This window comes from Schistocerca americana, chromosome 2 (genome assembly GCF_021461395.2).
Source record: "Schistocerca americana isolate TAMUIC-IGC-003095 chromosome 2, iqSchAmer2.1, whole genome shotgun sequence".
NCBI lineage: Eukaryota > Metazoa > Arthropoda > Insecta > Orthoptera > Acrididae > Schistocerca > Schistocerca americana.
The window spans coordinates 835475160-835495903 of NC_060120.1; the positions used below are offsets into that span (position 1 = coordinate 835475160).

Genomic DNA, 20744 nt, shown 5'->3' on the forward strand with positions numbered 1-20744 from the left:
GCTCAGTGTAGGTCAGTCGGTCCAGGGTCTCATATTCCACCATTTTCCTTTCTTTCTGTAAAATCCTGCAGTCTGGCGAGCAAGGTGGATGATGCTCTCCACAGTTGACACAGATGACACAGATGGGAGGTGGGGCGCTTGGTGTATTGGGATGCGATGGATGTCTACAATCTCGACAGGTGGGGCTGGAAGTACAGTGGGAAGACTTAAGTTATCCTGGCGTTCCTCTCATGGTGTGGCCAGGGAGGGGAACGACTTTGGGTCATTTCTTAGCATTAAAGTTATACCTTGCCCGCTTAGAGTGCTGGCAGCGGACCACCACCAAGATATGACATACGCTTCATGGCATGTCATCTGCCCTGATGCCACCCACTCCGACCAGGGGTCCTCCCCACAGGCGTCACCCAGCCTCAGCAAGGGCCATCTGGCAGGATGGCCATTGCCAGGAATTCGGATGCCTCAGGGAGATGGGCATCTACTCCATGCCATATGTGGGGAGTTAATGGTGCAGGCATCAGCAGAGCATCCCTGTGTTGTCAGGGGGGCTTCAGTCAACAGGGTACATGGCAGCCCCATCACAATGGACTGGCTACCGAGCTGGATATGAGGTACAAAGAAGTCCATGGTCATCATCTGCACAGAAAGTGACACAGCATAGTGCACGGTGAAAAACGCACCCAGGAAGGTATCCTCGCCCAAGGGATAGGAAATTGGCGGAACTGAAATACGACGACGAGAAAGTGGGCTTAAAGATCTCAATGCACGATGGACACGATGCACCATCTAAGGCGTCCTTCCCAAATTGGCTCGCTCTGCGGGAAAATTTTGAAAAATGGAGGTCAAACCCTACAGGGGACCATCCATCACAAAGGCCGAAACGTATGGGACTCTTCAGTCGCCTCTTACGACAGGCAGAAATACCTCGAGCCTATGCTTAGCCCTGGACCTGCAGGGGGGCTTGACACAGTCATCTTTTAAATATCTGTGTGTAACTTTGCAGAACGATATGAAATTGAAGAAACACGCAAGGACTGGATGGAAAGGCGAATGGTCGACTTCCTTTCACTGGGAGAATTTTCGGGAAGTGTGGTTTATCTGTAAAGGAGACGCTATTGTGACCTGGTCTTTAGAATTGCTCAAACGTTCGGATGCGTACCAGTACCAGGTCTGATTAAAGGAAGACATCGAATAAACCGAAAGGTGGGCTGCTAGATTTGTTACTGGTAGATTCGAACAACATGCAAGTGTCAGGGAGATGCTTCGGGAAATCAATTGGGAACTCGGAGGGAAGGCAACTCTCACCTCGAGGAGAAACCATCGAGAGAATATCGACAACCGTTATTTGAAGCTGACTGCAGAGATTCTGTTGCCTCCAACGTCCCTTTGGAGTAGCGACCATGCATATAAATACGAGAAATTAGGGCTGATATGGAGGAATGTACACAATCTTTTTTGCCTCTTTCTATTTGCGACTGGAACAGGAAAGGAAATTACTAGTAGTGTTACAGGATACCCTCCCCCACGCGCCGCAAGGTGGACTGCGGAGTATGTAGATATAGAATGTGTGGCTGTGTGGTATGGCTTTTGAGTTTAGGATTGTAACAGTTTTTGTTATCTGAAATTTGTTGTTCGAATGCGGAAGACGCTTGATTTCAACCAGATGGCGGAACCTTTCACGTCGACTGCAACAACTGGCTTGTTATGATAATTTCCCTGGAAAAATGGTTTCTCGCATCGGTGACAAATTTGACCATCCATATCTTTGACACCACGAAATTCTTAGGGTTATTTGAAATCTCGTGTACGGCAACAAACCACGATCACTTTCAGCTGAGAGCCGAAATTGTTTGTAATTTCAGAACTGGAGGTGCTAGTGGGCCGCCATTAGAAATTTCATGGAAAGAACGGGAGTGTACGTGCAGGGTCTTGTAGGGGCATTTGAGTAGTGTTGTATTATCACAGGTATGATACATACTGCAATAATGTGTAAATTACTTGTTTAATGGAATTTGCATGTTATGCAATACCCCTTACGATATGAACTACACTTCTCTGGGAGTACACTTAGTTTTACGTCCGTGTGAGATTCCGTCTTAGGTAATACCTTGCTCCCCTACCAAGACATTCTCAATAAACTCACATTTCGCTTGATACCTCCCAGACACGGTATGGTACCGACAAACTTCTGACCTGAATTCGTTAATGCATTGGTTTCTTCGTGTTACGTGAGGAAAGCTTAAGGTGGGTTTCGCAGGAATGCGTGTATGCAGACGAGCAGCTGGTGCAGCAGCAACCTGCGGGCCGGAGCCGTTCCCAGATGGAAAGAGCCGCTGGCGCCGACCTCGACCCTTCAGCCGACGCGCCGGTCAGGGTACAAGGCGGCCCGGCCGCGTGGTGGCGTGACTGGCGCGTGCCTGTTGCCGCTGCCGCTGCCGCCGCCGCCGCCGCCTCGCAAGCCTTTTATTTCGCGCCGACTTTCCGACAGCCGTAACGACGTATCTGGCTGCTCTGGAACTTACAAGGTCGCTACATAACTACCAGTCTCTCCACCTATACTGCAGTTCCTCTGGCAGGTAACATATGTACGCTACTCGAACTGTACCGAATGTGGGATACTCTACATGTATACTGACCCAACAAACAGTTAAATTATACAGAATGTGCTTTGTAATTTATAGCGTCTTCGTCATAAAAGTCTATGCCCTTTAAGAAAAACTTAAGAACGGGAAATTTTTAGGACTTGACCGGCGAGTATTAAGATGCTACATCCCTGTAGCCCAAGGGTCTCTTAAGCAATATCTGAAACTATATGGATGGATAAGTTTCCGGCGAAGTTTAAAAAGTACTATACATCGAAGTCATCGATCCCTTCTGTTCTTGAATAACCGAGTTTAAAGTTTCTGCAAAGAAAGGCTGGACTGCCGATTTGATCTTTTGGGGGCATCATCTGACGAAGAGCCAGATAAAAAGCAGAGGAAAGTTAAGGAAGTGCAATGAGGTAGGAGGAATGTGTCCGTCTGAAGACCCTCCTGAGTTTCTTCCGCGACGGGAGATCACCAGCAGTCCCCCTGTTCACGCCACAGAATGGCGAAAAGCAGGTGAGACAATAGTGACAAGCTTTGAATTAGCATATATAAACCCCTACTGACAAAATCAGATCCGCTGCTTCGATGTACATCAAAATAATGGGTAAGCTTCCGTATCCCCTGCAGAGCAACGAAATCTGGGTACTAATAGGATATGGGGCACTAGGAGAGGTGTAACGACAATGGGATCATCTAATGTGTAACTTGTTGATAGTGGTCACAGTGAGCCGTTCCTAGAGCCACGCCTCCAAAAACTGAAGATGTGGACCGCTAATCTGATCCCAGTATCCCCAGGGTTCCATCTTAGTAGCTTCCTTTGCTAACCGGTCTGCAAGATCGTTTACGGGAATCTACATACTTTGTATTTTAACACTACCTGCTTAGCAAAATTCCTTAAACTATTTTCCTGCGATGGTCTGGCAACTGACTTGCGTTTATGGCAGTTTGAAATATAGTAGTGAAATTAGCTCATTGTAGTTACACCAAGCAAATTATGAGCCACAATTGTCGCTGCATTAACAGATCAAGCCCATCTGCTTCGAAGATGTTTACCCAGTATAAGCCATTCAGGTCGAGAATCTACGATAAATTAGTTACCAAAAATATTCCTTTCAATGAATTGAGATTTTGTTTCTGTTAACACTAACAAGCATATATCAATAATTTTCACAATATTACCATCGCCTTTCCTGGCATGCAATATGAGATTAGAAACTCAGTTTCCATTGCCTCTTTGTACTTAACTCATTACGACACTCAAACGATCCAATTTGTTCGAAAAAAGAGTGCGTTAAGTTATACAGGGTGTTTAGAAGTGATTTATCGGATTTCGTTGTTTTATAATTTTCAATATATAATGCCCGCCGGTGTGTATTTATAACCCATCACATCCTATTTTAAAGTTTTATTTATATCATTGCAGGTTTCACTGAAATTTTCCAGGAAGCAATGGAAGATGCATTTATTTATACTCCGACTCTTAGTGATGTAGTGATGAGGTGCCTTTCCACAAACTGTCGAGTGAATCGACGTCCGTGTATAAGCCACGGCAAATCCCATTTAAATATTTAAAAGAGACTGATCAAAGATGGTGATCTGTATCGTTTAGCGTAGCTAAGTGTACGAGTTCTTTTCTCCTGGGACAGCTAACAGGTACTATGCACCTACGAATGTTGGAAGACTATTTTCCTAAACAGATAGCTGATACCCCAAAAGTCTTATTCACACACCAGACGGAGCTCCACCTCATTGGCACAGTATAGTGCGTCGCCATCTGAACGAGGTGGATTGGGCGCTGCACTCAGGATCTGGCACTTATCAGGTGGCCTAAAAGGTCTTCTGACCTTACAAATTGTCATTTTTCTTTCACATACAACATTTGTAATGCTTAAGAATATTTAAAATCTTTTCCATACAGTTTATCGTTCTTATAATTCACTATATTTAATAGTTTGTGAAAAACATTTGTCGAAAATCTGATGAATCATTCATAAACACGCCGTATAATCTTGTTAAGCTCCAGTCACGTTTTCCTAGGTTGCATTTTACTTTTTTAAATTTGAAGCAATGCGCATTCGATTAAGGGTTATCCTTATTGAAAACTGGCCCATTTGGTTATCACCGAAAGTTAACGTTACATGTAACTACGCTGAAGATTCGAAGTGATTTTTAAGTGAACAGGGATAAGATTAGCTGCTGCTGATTTCAGTAATTATACTAGCAGAGCAACTGGCCACGCGCGTAACTGACGGGTGCACTACAATTTCAGTAAGTAGAAGCTTCAGATACTTATCTCGTAGCACATTCGAAGGGTGTCCGTCCCCACCTCTGCCAGCGTTGTACTGAATTCAGTCAAAAAGAGCCGTTATTGGCAATCCCATTTACGCGTACGCCTGCATGTTACAGTTTCCAAATCATCTTGACCTTGTAGAAATAGAACATGGGGGTACTGCCAGTAAAGCTAGAAAAGTAACAAAGCCAAGGACGGCTATTCAAATTTTTTTTCGATTATGTTCCGAAAGTTCTCTGCAAACTTCCTGCAGGAGCAAACTGGCGGCTGCAGACTTTCCCTCTGTTGCTACTTTCACGATGTCTTATGTAATCTTCTAGCTATCGCATGCTACATATGTCCTTCCGTAATTTTATGGCCATCTGATGTACCACGTGAGCAGTGAAGTGCTGACTGCATGGTGAGTATACCAAAACGACAATAACAAAATTACGCAAGTCACGTCCCCTACAACTTGGGAAACTTCTTAATCCTTCGGATAAGGCCTTGTTTTGTTGAGGACGTAGACATGCAGGAAGAAGTGTTAATTCATTCTAACCATACGTCTACAGTATACAAGGCAACACTTTGCAACTGAGTTTTCTGCGACTGGATCGAAGTAGCTGTCCTTGGGGCATTGTGTGACTTCTTCCTCCAAACAAATCGTGTACACAATGTTACCACGCTTTAACTTTAACCGCTGTCGATTCTTCGTATGAGCAATGGCTAGAGTGAGACATCTGAGAATCTTAAGAAGGCGCGTGATTTCTGCATACCATTTTATTCCAATTCTTGCTTAAAATATCGCTGTTTTAAGTTAAGCGTTTCAATTTTAGGTCACTGACAGATACAGCGTCTATAATTAATCTTTGTGCTGTTCATGGGAATAACTGAGGGTACCTTTCTTTAGAGCGTAAGATCCATATGGCCCCAACACTTCACACAAATGTTTGTAGTACGAAACTGTTGCTTTCGTGACCACTTTAAGTACAGGCTCTGTTTATCTTTGTCAGTCAAGCTTGGGCGTGAACTTTAAAGTATCATTAATCAATGGGATCCCTAGGAGTACGACATCTGGGATTACGCGCATTTGCAGTGATCTGCACAGATTTGCATTGTCATAGAGCTAAAGGTCATGTGGATAACAAAAGAATTGCTTTAACGTGCCACAGATGACCGACGCTGCCTTGTAGCAAGACAAAGCAAATCTCTCCCACACACACACACACACACACACACACACACACACACGCGCGCGCGCGCGCGCGCGCAGCAGAGTTTCATTCTGAAACGAAATCTCCAGTTAAGGAAATTGTTACATGATGTCTCCCATCATTTTAGTAATGGCATACACTGAGTATCTGGGAAGTTTCCAATCCGCCTCTGGCACGGCTATTACCACTTTACCACTCAGCTGACAATGGCTCTTTCAGGTTCGAGGCCGGTTTCGTAACAGTTTTGATCTGGTGTTATCACATAAATCGGAATTTCCAAATAAGCCTTGATGGCTTATTTGGAAATTAAACTTTTCAAATATTTTGTCAGCATTCCAACAATGAAATGTTCAGTTTGCGTATCATGTATTTGGTCATGAGGTATGTGATTGTACCTAAAATTAATAGACCACAGAGCCTAATAACTGTAACATGTTTATCTCCACTGTCAACTGACTCAGAGTGTATCACGTTCTACACTTTAGGTCTACGACTGTCAAAATTTTCGGAAGTATGCAGGTTCTCTGCTTCAGTTGCGAGAATGTTTAGCGGTCTCTTTTCGAAAACACGCTGCCATTTACGTGGAAACCTTTTTATCGCGAAGGAACTATTTCGATAACTGCCACGGCCAATAATAGCGTCCCCTTACAGTGCCGTATATTAACACGGGGAATAATGTAGCACGCTGCCGAAATGCTGACTAATTTGCTGCAGTACAAACAAGTTTTGTAAACAAAGTACAACTTAACTGCAACAATAGCTTTTGCTTTTTCTGTTCAACTCTAGCGCTTTTCACATTAAAATATTGATTTTTCCTAGCTTACACGAAATAGTTTCCTTCATGTGTAATGCCTACCACAAATTTACTAAAAGCCTTCAGAGCTTAAGTGGGGCAGTAACAGATTTAGAAAGAAGTATTAAGGTATCTGAACTAATTTGTGGCAAAAATCCTTACAATTTCACCATAACCCGGCCTAGTGCTTTCTGTGAGATGCCACTGCTCAACCTCTGAACTAAAGAGCCTTTGTGAGTGGCAAAATGTGTAGCGTGTTGACGTTTGAAGAATCCCAGAAACTTTTTTAGTTTAATTATACAGTATACGTGTAATTTTAGCGTTGCCCCAAGTGCTGGTTGCTTGGCTAAGGTTTAGCACGCACGTATTACGATACGAACTCAGCTGGACCTCTTGTCAGGCTGAACGATTCTTGCGTCACTGTGGGAACCTTGCCAAGGGCATCTCACTGAAAGTTCTCGCTAACCAGTTTTTTTTCCGCCTAACAGCTCCAGGGCAGTATTTGCTTATTTCTAGAACCGGGAAAAGCGCGACTTCAACGGGCAGGTGTCTACTCCTCCAGCCCGACAATCTGCCGCGTCGCTACGCAGCAGCTCCTGGCAAAAGATGCGCCCGCAACATATCGGGACGGCCAATGTGTCCAAAGAGCGCTCTAAATATACACACTTCTGCAGAGATGGAGCGAAACGGCGTTCTGCCGGCGCAGCACCGATTGACTGGTCCCTTAGCACATGGCGGCAACAGCATCAGCGTGTATCCAGGGAAACATGCTTCTGGTGCATTTAATGCCCATGGCGGAGGAAGGTTATGGTTATGTATACCTGCGATCGTTGTTAGTCGCTACTCAAATCTTAACGGAACCTGCAAGTAACTGGCACTGTCACGACTTCTCAGAGGCGTTCTAGTGAATTCACGGATTAACCGATTTGTGGCTGCACGCTGACCATGTAGAGACGCGTTAAAAATATTACCTGAACGTTAATTTTGTACAAAATAAGTTGCAAGTTCCTACATGCAAGTCTGACAGTACGAGTTACAAGGAACGTTCATATTTTGCTGTGCTGTCAAGAGTGATTGGGTTGTGAACAAATGATTTGCCGCATCATTATTCATCCCCTTGTGAGTAACATACGAAATTTTAAAGGAAAAATACACACTGTGGTGTATTTCAAGTGCCCAAGCGCAAACGTATTCAAGGTCTACGTTTTTAATTCAAATAAAGGAGCCAATCAATTTCTCTCCAGGACATACCTTAAGCGGAAATTGGATGAATTAGCTAACATGTTCTTATTTGTCTTAATATGTACTACAAAAACTTTGAAAGATGTACGTTAACTTTTGCCTATGTTTAAACCTACCAGCGCTGTTGCCTTTGGTGAACAACTTTGTATGAGTTTAACTGAGAAGATTTGCGGGAAACCAGTCATATCCTCTGTATATGGATACTGGGGACCTATTTTAATACCTTCATTATCTGCAAATACGACCTGTCTACGTCAGCTACAGCATGGACTGGTTATTTCCCTAGATGCATAAAGTTGCGGAGGTTCTTACTGCAGCAGTCCTCCCTGCATGCACTAATCTACGGAAACTACGAATAATTGAAGACCAGACGCGCATTTTTAGCCCACTCCTGAATTAATCTTAAGCGCAAATCATCATGTAGTGGCATTTTCACAGCTTATTTGACACTAGAACAGTTAATCTTCATCCTACTTGCAGAAGGAACAACAATCTTTGCCTTACCATTAAACTACCACCTGAAAAGAATCTCTTCAAGTTTGGCGTTCTTTCGTACCTTAAAATGTAAACTCTCGTGGCTGGAAGTAATGTGTCTAGAGTTTTACAGACTATAATGCTTTGATCGTATTTACCTGAACACCCAGTTGTTTTAAACCCGTCAGCGGACGAAGTCCTCAGGGCATGAGAGGGAAAGATGTTACTTCTTGTACCAACTAAAGTTTATACACAAGAGATTGCTTTCTGAATGATACTCTTCACGCGCCGGCCGCGGTGGCCGAGCGGTTCTAGGCGCTTCAGTCCGGAACCGCTCGACTACGATCGCAGTTTCGAATCCTGCTTCGGGCAAGGATGTGTGTGATGTCCTTTTAATTTCTAGGGGACTGATGACCTCAGATGCAAAGTCCCAAAGTGCTCACCAGGGAACCTCCCCATCGCACCCCCCCTCAGATTTGAACAGACTTGAACCAAGGACCTCTCGATCCGCAGCTGCTCACGCTAATCACGGGACCACGGCGCTGCTGAGCTCACATTGTCCTTTATGTTGCCTATCTTGCGCATGGACTACCCAGTTTGTATATTTTGCTTATTTTTTTCATAGTTCCACACAACTTTTTCTCGATTGATCTGTTCAGTTTTTCAAGGCCTATCCACTGTGCCAACTTATAATTAAATCTGAGGGGGGTGCGATGGGGAGGTTCCCTTGTCAGTCATTTGAACTCCTCAGGCAGCAGCGGTCTGCACTGCAATGAACCTACCTTAACAGGCGTCAGAACTAGGATATTACGTGATCCTTCAGTGTTGGTAAAGTTGCCTGAGTACAAGTTTCAGTTACACCATCGGAACATGGCTTAATGGCTTAGTTGATAGCGAAAGATTTGGCTCAAACACGTACTCCATCAAACCGCTACAAGCTTAAGGACGTAGCACACACTGATGCGGAAAGGGCGAGACTAAGAAAACGTGATTACATGCCATATTAAGAAGACAGTGCGAGATAATTTGCTAGAAATTTTAGAGATCTTTAGCAACTCCAAGCCTCAGCGAGACATTTTAGTTTCAGTTTTAGTCCACAGCTTTTTCTGAGTTGGTATGAAGCAAAATTTGCAACAGGACTGGAGAGAGAAATCTCGCGTTGATTAAATAGGATTCGTTGGATATTTCTGGAATTATTACTTTCCTATGGACATAGCGAGCAGAGAGAACTTTATAGATTTTCCGTATAGAAGAATTAGCACTACGACGGGACAGACAAGGTGGGTTTTATTTCCATGAATCATCGCGACGGCAGACAGTTTCTAGGAAGAGACTGAGGAAAATTCTTCTAAATTACGATAGTTCGGCGAACAGACTTCACGGGTATGTAGAAAAATTAAAGGTTAGTTCTGGAAGAGTACATTCCAAAGCGATCAAACACTATACTTTACACAAGCTGTTTTACGCTAATAAGATGAAAACCGACACTATCTTAGAAGGACCACAGCGACATCTCCGGCTATTTAAGGAAATCGTGGCCAAATGAGAATTTTAACTGCGCTCCTCTCAATTAGGCATGAAATTGTCTTGGGATATTCTTTCACCACATTAAATCCGAGAATTACTGTATAGTTACGAATGGAACAAATCTAAGTTTATTAACACATTGGACCGCTGAACTACACGACTATGTTACAGTTCTCCCCTCCCTGAAGGAGGGAGTCCATAATGCTACCTGCGTGCACTGATTTTCATGACAACTACGAGGCTCCCTGTATATCAAGTACCTCTATGCATGCTCTGGCGAGGCCTCGCCTGGCCCAGCTGAAGACGGCCGTACCAACGTTCAGGCGATAACCCTGGCGTGACTACAGTGCCAATGTCGGCGCGAGGTCAAGGCTCGCCAGTGGAGTTTGGATTACTGACCTTTCTCCCCCTGATGCACACGCTCTTACAGCGCGCCACGACCCCAGAGCAGGACGCGCCAACGCCGCCAAGCCAGGCTTTGAAACTTTTGCCGCTCCTTAACAGCTTTCAATAGCTGCAATGTGTGCTTTGTAAACAAAACCAAGTTAGCAGTTGTCCTTTCCCATGCAGCCTACGCGTCCAGAATTAAAACAAGCTTAACTACATGACGTTTCCATTACCGCCATGAAAATAATTCTCATTTGTTAAATGATCTTAAGAAGTCAACTTTAACTTCCCAGTACAACTGTGTACAAGTTCTCCATTTTTTGGTACTATTTTCAACAATATCCGAAAATACTGACAATGTAATAAATCTTTCAATGCCTACACTGCTGACTAATGTAGTATAGTACCTCTTTTCCCCCACCCCAAAAATAGTTGTATTTAACTATCGTAGCGAGTATTTAAAGACATTAGCTGGCAGGGGCATTTATTTACATCAGTTGGATTAGTTGAAAATTTGTGACGAACTGGGATTCGATCCCGAATCTGCTTATTATGCAAATTCACTGACCACTACACCATCCGAACAGTTGTCACAACAACTACTGACTACTCTTGCCCGCCATCCGTTAGATCCTAAATTCTCAACTTCCGCTCATGTCCGAAAGAACAGACACCACATACACTGATCTGCTAGAACATTATGACCACCGACCTAATACCGATATAAACCGTTTCAGCGTCACCTGGCGAGGAATAACTGCTAGACACTCATAATGCATGTATCAGTCAGCGTGCTGTGCATGTGTAGAATGGGGAAGGCGCGCAAAGTATACGAGTTTGACCGTGGGCATATTGTGATGGCAAGCTCGGCATGAGCATTTCGGAAACTGCACCACTTATCGGGTGTTCAAACGGTGCTGTGATGTCTTCAGCATGTGGGGAAACCAAAGTGAAACCACGTTCGGGCGTTGCGGGGTTGGGCACCCACCCCTCATTACAGATATCGGGCGTCGTAGGTTGGTCAGACAAAACAGGACAGGCGGCGAAGTGTGGTGGAACTATCAGACTTTAATGCTGGTCAGAGGACAAGTTTTTGTGAACACACAATGCACTTAACACTTTACGATGGGCCTCCACAGTCGACGACCCAAGCATGTGCCAATATTAACACCACGACATCGGCAAATACAACTGAAATGGGCACGTGACTATCGGCACTGGAATTTGGCACAATGTTGCATGGTCTGATGAATACAGATACCACCTCCATGCTGATGGGAGGGTGCGAATCTGTCTCTTCCAGGGGAACGATATGTATACTGCGGGATTACTCATTCTCTGGGGAACATTCACGTATGCATCAATGGGTCCAGTAGAGCTCGTGCAAGGCACCATGACGGCCGAGGAGTATCTTACACTGGTTGCAGAGCACATACACACCTACAGGACTAATGTTTGCCGATGGCAGTGGCATTTTTCAACAAGATAATGCGCAATGTCAAAAGGACACGAGTGTGATGGCGTGGTTCGAGGAACACAGTGGCTAGTTCCAACTGATGTGCTGGCCCCCTTAACTCGCTAGATCTGAAGCCAATCGAGTACGTCTGGGATGAGACATAACGTGGTGTCAGAGCTCCATCGCCCCCTCCCGGCATTTACATAAATTAGATGACTTGTGTGAACAATGTGGCACCAACTCCCTTCAACGACCTACCAAGGCCTCATTGCTCCCATGAAACTAAGCGTCGCCGCTGTTATCCGTGCCAAATGTCGACATACCGGCTATTAGGTAGGTGGTCAATGTTCTTGCTGGTCGGTGAATAGCAGACTGACGGCCAATGATCCCTTCATTGCAAATGCACACTACACACTAAGGAAATCTGTAAGATGCCGCGAGTAATGGACCTAAGGAGTAGTAGCACTACCTCAGTAGCCGTGCAGCTGTGTTGACCACAATCTCTCGACGGCGTAGTGTCAGCGCATCTGGCTACGAAGGACGACACAGGTTTAAATCCCGGCCCAGCACAAATTTTCAACTTCCCATTGATTTAAATCAATGGCCACTGGCAGCCAATGTTTAATTCCTTTGTGTATTTACATTGGCTGTAGGCTCGAAATGGTGTCTTCTTTCGGAGTTATCGGGGAGAAGATATCACATATGACCACAAAACGGTTCAGTATTTTTATTGAAAATTAAAATATGGAGTAAACCAAGGCTATTTGTAAGAGTAGTACTTCGAACGAAAGCAGCTGTTCCTTCCGTTAAATGTGTCTGTTTGGAATCTGGTGAAGTCAAGAGGGGGGAAAATAACTTCCGTTCAAACGACTGCAGTTGGAGCAGACAACATTATGTTCAACAACGGTATTAGAACCATAAGAAAAATCTGAAGCTCTTTGCTATCGCAAAACCATTTTACGACCAAGTGCATCCATAGTTTCTAACGAACTGCTGTTTCGTTTAGACATTCTACTCAATGTTTGCATTTTGAGTGTTTAGCATTATAGCCCCTGCAGAAATGAGCTTATCCGCGAAAAGTACCAAATCCCAAAAATTGAAAAATGAGATAACGGGTGGCAGCACTACTTAGAACCATTACCTATGTAATAACATAGGTATGCCAAGCCGTACCGTATCAAACATTTCACGTAAAAACTTTGTTCATGGTGAAGAGTACAAAATCCAGCCATCTCGTTTTTAGGAAGTACCAAATCCCGATAGCCAGTCGTTGCTCTTCTTGGTAATGACATTTGTTTACATGACAATGTTTTAAGGACGTGTCTGGCGCTTTATGACCGTGAGTTTTTAAATAATAAGTGGTTGATTAACACTATCACCAACAGAAACTCCAGAACAGGTATCAATTTTCTGCCAAGAGGTGGCAAATCTATTTATGCAGTAACAGACATTTAGCAGATATACTTTGCATATTATCTCAGCATTCTGATACTGTGGTTGTGAATCGTTTGTGTCTCCTGTTAAACGAGATTTTATGGATTTGGTACCTTTTGCAAATGAGCTCACATGTAGTTTTATGTTTAACTGACTGACTTTACACTAGGCTGTTATCGAGCTACCTGGGGAAATACGTTTATCAACAACAAAGACGACGAAATTCTGAAAATACCACTGAAAATTTGCACGATTTGGTTATATCATTACAAGTGCTGGAGCTCACGCTTCGGTTGTTCGCCAGTTCTACTCAGGTGAAATTGCACCTGCATTCCAAAACCGGTTTCGCAGATACAAACAAGAACGCCATTTTACTGGTCCAGCATGCAGCATAATACCAGGTTACAGTACGCGTTTCACTGCTAAAAACCTCTGAAATCAATCTCTTACAGCTCACTTATATGGTTAACCGGAGCTCCGAGGACCACACGGCACACAGGCGCAACACAGGTGCCAAAGTCCGACTGCTAGTTAAACAAGACAGAACTTACGTAACGCCAGCTACGAATTGCTTCGGCGAACGCACGTTAAGCGTTGAACTATCTGAAAAGCGTGTTTCAGTTAGTAGGTGGTGAATCTATTACACTGTCACAGGTCTTTTTGGGTGAAAAGACTGCGTCCAAGTTCTACCGAGCATAGTTGCCGAGAAAAGCGTGAGGTAAACTTAGTAATTCTCACGGGGGGGGGGGAGGGAGGGAGAGATTTAACTAACGAAGTTGTCTTATTTCAAGTGCGACCAGGATCGTCCTTTCGGCATCTACGTCACTAGATGGAACTAGCTAAGTTACTCAAGATGACAGAGCAGGAAACGGCTGGTCTTATTCGAGGAATCTGCACGATTATCGGGAATTTTTCCATACTAATGGGAGAATCTAGCATTTTGGTGCAAGGGACCTGCAGTCCGCAGTGGCGCGACAATCTGATTCATTGTTACTGTGACTTCATTTATTTCTGTCTGTGTAAATCTCCTCAAAAGTGAAGAAGCCTCTAGAATTTAATCAGAACGTACAATACAAAAGAAACAGAACAAGTAGTTTTTCGGACTGCCTTCCATGCCACCACGGAAGGTTAAAAAATGGTTCAAATGGCTCTGAGCACTATGGGACTCAACATCTGAGGTCATCAGTCCCCTAGAACTTAGAACTACTTAAACCTAACGTAAGGACATCACACACATCCATGCCCGAGGCAGGATTCGAACCAGCGACCGTAGCGGTCACTCGGCTCTAGACTGAAGCGCCTAGAACCGCACCACGGAAGGATTTGCTTTTTGTAGAAGGTTACACTGAGGTGACAAAAGTGCCCGACATGATTACGGCCGCACGACGGGAATTTATAGACTGAACGCGGAATGGTAGTCCAAGCTTGACGCCATGGGACATACCGCTTCGGAAATCGTTGAGGAATTCAGAACAGAATTGAGAGATCCAGTGTCAAGAGTGCCGAGAATATTTTCAGGCATTATCTCACCACTGACAACGCAGTTGACGACGGCCTAGGGCGAAGCGGCGTTTGTGTAGGTGTCAGTGCTAACAAACAAGCAATACTATAAAGAATCTTTGAAATCAATTAGGGACGTATGACGAACATATCTTTTATGAGAGTGCGGCGAAATTTGGCTTTAATGGGCTATAGCAGCAGACTATATCGCCTGCAGCACCTCTCCTGGGCTCTTAGTCATTTCGGTTGGATCCTCGACGACTGGAAAACCGTAGCCTTGACAGGTAACTTCCGATTTTAGTTTCAAGAGCTAATAGTAGGGTTCGATTGTGGCCCAGTCCCACGAAGCCGTGGACCTGAAGTTGTCAAGGCGCTGTGCAAGCAGGTTGTGGCTTCATAATTGTGTGGGCTGCGTTTATATGGAATGGACTCGGTAATCCGGTCCAAGTGAACCGATCATTGACTGGAAATTATGTTCGGCTACATGGACTTCATATTCCAAATAGTTTAATTTTTGTGGATGACATTGCGCCATGTTGCCGGGCCACATTTGTTCGCGGTTGTTTTTAAGAACATTCTGAACAAATCGAGTTAATGGTCTGATCTTCCAGATCGCCCAATACCATCGAACATTTAGAGGACACAGAGAGGGCAGTCAGTGTACAAAATCCTGCACCGGCAACGCTTTCCGTTATGGACGGCTACAGAGGCAGTATTTCCGCAGGGGTGTTTCCAACGACGTTTTGAGTCCATGCCACGTAGAGTTGCTGAACTACGACGGGCAAAAGCGATCCGACACGATATTAAGAGGTATCCCGCGACGTGTGACGTCAGTGCATATACAGATAAAATACTGCGACGTGGTTGCGTCGCTGCGGAAACAGCTGAGCACAGGGGGGGCTCTACAGCTCTTCCGTGGCCCCGAGTGAACCCATACACGACGTGAATATCGGCCGACTCGTCAGTAAATCTGTCACTGCTGCGTGTAACTTGAATCGTTAACTCTGCTGGAAAAACAAAAATGAGGCGACCGAAGAGTACTAAATGCAATGTGAGAATGTAGGATCCTAAGCGTACGACAGCGATCTGTACGGGTGTAATACACGCGGTGACTGTCACTGGATGTTGGTGCGGAGATGCTGGTGCTGCATTGTTCTTGCATGTTGTACGTCTTCGTGCTCTATTATTAGAAGCTTTCTCACGGTTGTGAAGTTTAATTTCACAAGACCCAAAGGTAACTGGGTAACAAGCGGAATAAAATCATACAATAACGAGCCACGAATCAAAATGCTACCCCGGAGAACTTCCGCAGTTTTGTCAGTTAGGTTTCATCCCGCAGAGGAAAGTTTTCAATTACAGGGGCAATCGGCCACTGACGCGCGGTATGAGGAACAGCAATACCGTGACAGTACTGCGAAGGGAAGCCCCGTGTGCGCACGCCAAGCGTCGTCCATAACTGACGACCCATAGTATCGATCGAGGCAAGTAAATTACGTAATTACTCGACTGTGGCGCCACACTAAGCGGCTGCTTTCTCCACCCACCTTTGAGTCTAAAGCGGAGGAACTATATCATACAGTCCCGCTTTGCGTCGGTTTCAGTCCTCGCGGGACTGTGTACGACTACTGCGACGAATGGCGTAATCCCAGCCGCCGAGGTGCGAACAAAATAAACAGGGCTGTGCACGAGATACGCGGTCCGCTCCAACGGACATCTTAAATAAATTTAACACTTTCGTCGTCTTTAGCAGTAGGCATTTCACGTTGGACGTTCAAAATTTATGTAATCCACTACAATTTCAGAACCAAGTAATTTATCGTATACCGTATTTAATAGATTTCTAATAGGTGTTGAATTCCACATTCTGCTATTTAAGACTGTTTTACAGCACTTAAACATTACAATAAATTCGCGAGTTTTGGGTACTACCGCAGTTAATTTCTGGTCACAGTCGCAATAATTTCAGTATAGTGAGGTTTTCTGTACGCTGAACACGTCTGACTAAAGGAAAAAACAGCCGGAATGCGGTATTTTGGTTCTGCAACGAAAATCTCTTCACACTTCTAGGCAGCTTTATTCTGAACGCTGTGTTCCGTCTGAAGAGCAAGTTGTCTAAGCACGGTTGATACCTCACAACGCGATCACAAAGGATAGTCGCTGCACGCCGTATCGACGAATGAGCGACACCGGCGTGGCGAAGCCCACAAACTTTTCGCTAAGCCACCGCAACTGCCCTTTTTTACGACCGAGTGCAGAACGCTCAGCCCAGTCCGCGATATCGAGGGAGGCGACAGCATCGTCTTCTAGCAGGCCAGCAGTGTGGTCACCGTATTAGGCAGAACTATGTGCAAACTGTTCCATGTACTCAGATTTTTGTCCGTATCCAGTGACGTCAATGTTTAGAGACAGTTCTAAATGATCGTGACACTCCTGTGGAAATGGATTAGACAGTAATTCTCCTGTGTGTGACAAAGTGAACTAATATTTTTTGTGTTCTGATATCCACTCGCTTGGCTAGCACTTTGATGTGTCACCGACTGGGACTGCTGAGTGCTGTTGGCAAGTGGGGTGTACGCAGCTCTTGAGGGCAATTGAGGAGCTACTTGACAGAAGTAGCGGCACCGCTCACGAAAACTGACAATCAACGGGAAAGCTGTGTGCTGACAACATGCCTCTATATCCGCATCCGTTAAAGCATAAAGAATGAGGATGTCACGACGGCCGGTAGGTACCGTTGGGCCTTTAAGGCGTGTTCGGACGGTGTATAGTATTCACTCGGTCTTCTCCCAGAGCATAGTAACAGATCACCAATCTACTGACGAGTATTTTCGTTCGGTACAACAGACTGATATTCAGTGTTCCTTCGGTACTATGGGACTTCAGGTATCCCATACAGCACGCCTATAATCGCCATATGGTCGTCTGAAAACTAATGCTACGAGTGATGTTATAAATATATGCTTTAAATAGTACGCCGAGTTCGGCTGTATAGCAGCCTTCAATTTTCATTGGAATAAAGTCTATTTTTAGTCTTTTACTGAGTTTTCGCTAATCTTCTCCGTCTGCATTCATCATCACGATGAAACAGCCTGAGGTTTCACATATAGCTTAACGAAAATCGAATGGCACGAACTTAACAGAAACCGGGCGTAGTGGCGTGACTTACGTCCCGTCAAGAACTGAGTCATTACAAAACTAGCTCAGATGGCGAAGAATGAAGTTTTATGTCGGAACTTAAAATTTCATTTTTTATACGTCTTCATCAATAATTAGATACGTTACACTAGAAGAAACACTGAATTCCACCATTCTCAGTAATATGGCAATACACCTAGTATTCTGGGTGGAACTAGGTTCTTCGATATGTGACCATTTGTTAAAGACAATTACGAAACCTTATGCCACAAGGGAGAAGTTTTCAAAAATTCGTAATGAAGTGAAGAGCTGACTCGTGAAATTAAGTTTCTCCCCAAGTACAGCTGAAGACCACGAAAGTGCGACACTTATTTAGGACGGCTGCGCTGGTGCGCTCTGCGGCTCTCGTGCACAGTCCAGTTTATTTTGTTCGCATCTCGCCGGCTGGGATTACGTCACTCGGTTCGGTGCCAAGCGCTTCCAACATCCGACCAAAGGTTTCGACTTCGAATGCGCCCAACATCCAGTGTCTAAGATCGATTGCCTCTAAGGGAGCGCCGCCATAACATTAAAGTGATAACGTGACACCAATGAAGTGTTATTTCACGTCGTTTTCTTATTGGAAACTGCTATGAAATTTCTGTTTTTGTGAGGCCTGTTAACCTCTTGCTTATCAGTCTTAATATTTGCTCGTGGTATCAGGTTCATGCACGCGAACGATAAGGAGCACTTCAAAGTCTTTCCTCAGAAATACAGCAAAGAGCTTGCGTATCAGCAATTCGTGTGAATGATCGTCAGTTACGATATTAAGGAAAATTTTCGTAAGGGATGATTCCAATTGTCACCAGTGCTGCACCTTTGCCAGTTTTCCCGAACGATGTCTGTTAGAATTAAATTTAATGCCCACATGCTGTTGAAATGAAATGTCGTGTGGCTAAGGCCCCCGTCGGGTAGACCGTTCGCCTGGTGCAGGTCTTTCGATTTGACGCCACTTCGGCGACCTGCGCGTCGATGGGGATGAAATGATGATTAGGACAACACAACACCCAGCCCCTGAGCGGAGAAAATCTCCGACGCAGCTGGGCATCGAACCCGGGACCTTAGGATTGACATTCCGTCACGCTGACCACTCAGCTACCGGGGCCGGACAAATACTGTTAATAGCATGTGTTATGTCACCAGATGTTTTGTAGCAATCTATTAGTTTATTATGTAAGATCAGAAGCGCCACCAGTGTAACGCAAAGATGACCAACTGCCCGTATTACCCTTCAGAGGTAATAAATGCTGTAATTAAAAACAGCAGGGATAGAGGGATGAGGCGGCGCGGATTGTGGCAGTGTAAGACCATTTAGAGTAACAGCGTTCAAATCAAGCCCATTACAAATGGAAGTTAAGAACAGCTGATGCAAGAAACATTTCATTCAAGTCATTTGTCGCGGCTGTGAACCCTGTTGGTACTGAGTAATTCCATAGAAATCTTACAATCAATCATAGACTGACACCCACGAATTTGGATACGCAATACGACACGCGCAACCAAGCCACAAACTTTTGAGAATACATTCCTAAATTTGGAATAACTGGCCAATGTGCACCGTTTTCAGTGTGACAAAACCTGTTGCATTAGCAATGCAGCAAGGTGACGAGTGCGGCAAGCGCCTCCAAGGCGCCGACGTCTATTTCTGGGAGGAAGCAGACAAGATACGTCTAAATATACGGGGACTGCTAGAACGTAGGGCCAGCGTGCGAACCAGTCACCACCGGGGTTTCCTGACCGATGCATGCCTGTAGCGCAGTCTGGCTGTCTATGTGATGCCAACGAAACTGAAGACACCACTTAACACAATACGGATTTTCGTTGTAATTTAAGTAACATACGTTTAGTTGTCGCCGAACAAAATTTAATAAGTTGGATAACTGGGTAATAAATTTTTGGGAGAGTTAAATTCTGCTGCTGGCTGAACCATCCACGTACGCTCCACGGCTCGACCCTCACTTACCATCTGTTTTTCTACTTTCTAAACGAGCTACCGTCCTAATGCCACGTATGTAGAAATCCGTGGTTTCGAGGTACACCGACTGCCCTGGAAACATTACATTCCACCCATTTAGGTTTAGTTTTACTGTCTTCCACACTATTAACCAGAACACGACAGCTGCATACGGATATTTGCCAAATGAGTAGAAACTGTCGCGAGATTAGCAAAGCCTCATTGTAATGCTCATGGCCTGGTGCGAGTCGTTTACACCACAGCCGCCGGCTTTAGTTTACTTCAGCAACTAAAGCTGGTCTAGTACCGTGTCGTTTTTGTTAATGAACGGAGAAAAAACTTGTGTGTGAAATCTTATGGTACTTACTTAACTGCTAAGGTCACCAGTCCCTAAGCTTCCACACTACTTAACCTAAATTATCCTAAGAACAAACACACACCCCCATGCCCGAGGGAGGACTCGAACCTCCACCGGGACCAGCCGCATGAACGGAGAAGACGAAACTCTTGCAGCTACAACAAACTACCGTAAACACCAAAAAGGGGCAGTACAGCTTAATCTACCGATAGATGAGCGGGTGGAACAACGGTTTCGTAAGGTCTCCCTCCCGGAAAGAGGGCTGCGAAATTTAAAAATCCCAAGAGATTAATACAGCGACCGCGAAAGGCAATTCTCTTATCGACTGCTATCTAGCGTCGCCCTCAGCTTCACTTCTGCCACAATCTCGCCTAGCT

The 20744-nt window shown here is 44.7% G+C and overlaps 1 protein-coding gene across 3 annotated transcripts in view; it reads right to left on the reverse strand.

The window, feature by feature from the left end:
* The window catches only part of LOC124595539 (long-chain-fatty-acid--CoA ligase 4), a 260221-nt gene that overhangs the window by 52559 nt on the left and 186918 nt on the right, over positions 1-20744 (reverse strand). The window lies entirely within an intron of this gene.